Source organism: Leopardus geoffroyi, chromosome D1 (genome assembly GCF_018350155.1).
Source record: "Leopardus geoffroyi isolate Oge1 chromosome D1, O.geoffroyi_Oge1_pat1.0, whole genome shotgun sequence".
NCBI classification, from domain to species: Eukaryota; Metazoa; Chordata; class Mammalia; order Carnivora; family Felidae; genus Leopardus; species Leopardus geoffroyi.
The window spans coordinates 71024480-71027546 of record NC_059329.1 but is presented as its reverse complement, the minus strand read 5'-3'; the positions used below and the strand labels follow the sequence as shown (position 1 = coordinate 71027546).

The window sequence follows — 3067 nt, the reverse complement described above, 5'->3', positions numbered from 1 at the left end:
TTAGAGTTCAGATTATTTAATTATTCTTTTGCCAGATATAAACAACCAATAGAATTACTTAGCTCTTGTCTTTAGGTTCAGGAATGTATGACCGTTATCTGTTGTGAAAAAAAAAAAAAAAAAAAAAAAAAAAAAGACCTAAAGTCAACGTCACAACATACCTTTGACTTTTCTCAGTACTCTACCCCACCCTTATTTTACCTAACTTTGTCTGTGCTCACATCTAGACCCCATGATCTCCTCCACCAGAATCATTCTCCCAGTTTGATGATCCTATGACATGGGATCCTCGTGCTTACCACCCAGCTCCCCAGCTGTCCTGGTGCAATGCAACCCCATATGTATTCCTCTATTCTAAATGGGGTCCTTGCTCTCAAGTTCCAGACACCCAGTTTTCCCAGGTTCCCCAGTTTGTAGGATGAGAATTTCGTTCTCCATTTTAGGTACCGACACCAGTAAGTTGATAGTGCCTCCAATTAACTATGGGAAAGCTAAAACCCTGTTTAGGTCTTTCCAATCTCAGCGCCAAAAACTCGGTTCCTAAACACTAGTCCATTCTAGTAGCTAAGTATCCCCCTTGACAGACCTTCTAGATGCTGCTGCTTACCCACTTGTCTAACCTTATAGGCAGCACGACTTCTACTTCCTCAATTCTCCTGTATACCATTTAATCTCTCTCCCATATTGAATGTATGTCCCATCACTGGGCTCAGCCCAGTGATTAGAACACCTACCTCTTCATCTGGGACCCCTGGTGCTCACCATTGCTGCACTGGAAATTGCCTTCTCTATGAATTACCTTGTTCTCTCCTTAACCTTCATCTTCAGAGAAGCAAAATAACAATTGAGCCTCCTGTTAGGTCTCAGCTCCTCCTCCCCATCTGTCCTATCTTCTGATAAAGTGCAACTACCTGGCCTTATAACTTGTGCTTTCAACCTTTTTTAAGAAGGTAGGATTATTTTCTAACTCTAAAATCCAGATGTAAAGAAAATCCATTTCTAGGGCAGTATTTCCAGAAATTCCCTTCTAAAATTAAATATTTTTTAATGGATCTTAGTAGCTACATCTATTGGTGACTCTTATAATAATTCTCATGGAATGTAAGTAGGAAGTGGTAGTAAAGAGGTCGGATGAGGAATAAGACTGGTTCCAGTCATTATCACTGTCCCATTGTCAGTGACTCCTCACAATGATTATGGAGCAGCCTTTAAAGATTTGCTAATAGCAGTTGAAAAGCAGGAAATGATTGGTTGCCAGTTCTTTAAGAGCTTTTTAGTACTGTTCCCATTCTGCATTGTTGCCTCTCAACCAGGGGTTTTAAAATGTTTTTCAAAAGAAATATTATGGGGTGTCTAGGTGGCTCAGTCGGTTAAGCGTCCAACTCTTGGTTTCAGCTCAGGTCATGATTTCACAGTTGGTGAGATTGAGCCCCGCATTGGGCTCTATACTGACAACGTGGATCCTGCGTGGGATTCTCTCTCCCTCTCTCTCTCTGCCCCTTCCCTGCTCCCTGTCTCCCTCTGTCTCTCAAAAAAATAAATATAAACATTAAAAAATACATTAAAAAGAAAAAATATTATGTAAACAAACTGACGGTTACCAGCGGGGAGCTGTGGCAGGGTTGGGGGCGAGCTGGCAGGGGGAGATGGGTTAAATAGACAACGGGTATGAAGGAATGCACTTATTGTGATGAGCACCGGCTGTTGCATGGAAGTAACGAATCACTACATTGTACAGCTGAAAGTAATATTACACTGTATGTTAATTAACTGGAATTTAAACAAAACTTTAAAAAAAAGAAATAGTATGCAAATAAAAGCAGAATGCTCTTACTGTAGTGGAAGTATCCCCTGGAACCTGTCAACACCAACCAAGCAGTTCTGACACCTATTTTCTGACCTGAAACCCCTCTTTAGAACCCTTGGGCGAAAAAAGGAAGGGAGGAAGGGGAGGAAGGAAGTGAGAAAGTAAAGAAGGGAGGGAGGGAGAAAGGAAGGAAAAGGAGGAAGGGAGAAATTTTCTTTTTTTTTAAGTATATTTATTTTGAGAGAGACAGAGCATGTGGGAGGGGCAGAGAGGGAGGGAGAGAGAATCCCAAGCAGGCTCACACTGATATTACAGGGAGCCCAACGCAGGGCTCAAACTTGAGAACTGCAAGATCATGACCGGAGCCAAAATCAGGAGTTGGGCACTCAACTGACTGAGCCACCCAGGCACCCCAGAAAGATTTCCAGTCTCTAAAAAATAGACCATAAAAAATGGATTTGGGGACGCTTAAGTGGTTTAGTCAGTTGGGTGTCTGACTCTCGATTTTGGCTCAGGTCATGATCCTACGGTTCAGGCTCCACGTTAACAGTGTAGAGCCTGCACCAGATTCTCTCCTTCCCTTTCTCTCTCTCTCAAAATAAATGGATCAACTTTAGAAAAATGGATTTGAATTTGATTTGGGAAAATGCTTAGAACTGAGTGCTCTTTCTAAAATGCATTTTTTCTGAATTCAGTAATAAAAACAGCGCTACTTTCTCAGAGATCATGATATAAAGCAGTCTGACTGATTTTAAATATCAAAGAAACTTGCACGAACAGCCAGTAAATTAACCAGTTTGAGATTTCAAATTCCTAAAACTAGAGCCATTCCTTAAGATACCTGAAAACCTTAAAAGATTTTGAAAGAATGAAAGAATTAGCATTTACAAATATACATTTGAAAATCAAATAGACTGGCTTTTCTCTGGTATAGAAAGGATCCCTGTGTTCAATGTGCAATGGCGACTCTATTGTCTACATGTGTTACCAAAACCCATTTTCCTTCCAGCTGACATTCCCAGGTCTGGACCTCCCTTTGACTCACTCTTTAGTTTTAGTTCATCTTGACAAGACCACTCTATGCAGAGCACTCTGCTAGATAAAAACTATAAAATTCTTTAGAAGCTTCCTCAAGCTGTAGCTTTATGTCTATGCACATACTGTGAAGGAGCACAAGAGAATATGTGATAGAAACGGTCGAGAACAGTGATTCAGAACTATTAAAGAAGAAGAGAATCATTCTTTTCCAGAGTCTCCCCA

General features: G+C 40.8%; 1 long non-coding RNA gene across 1 annotated transcript; it reads right to left on the bottom strand.

Annotated features, from left to right (window-relative positions):
- On the bottom strand, positions 1-1374 carry LOC123602577. The gene is made up of 2 exons (XR_006714506.1): positions 735-1374; positions 1-98 (listed from the first exon to the last, which is right to left on the bottom strand). It is a non-coding gene; the product is annotated as an uncharacterized LOC123602577 (long non-coding RNA).
- Positions 1375-3067: the final 1693 nt, after the last annotated feature.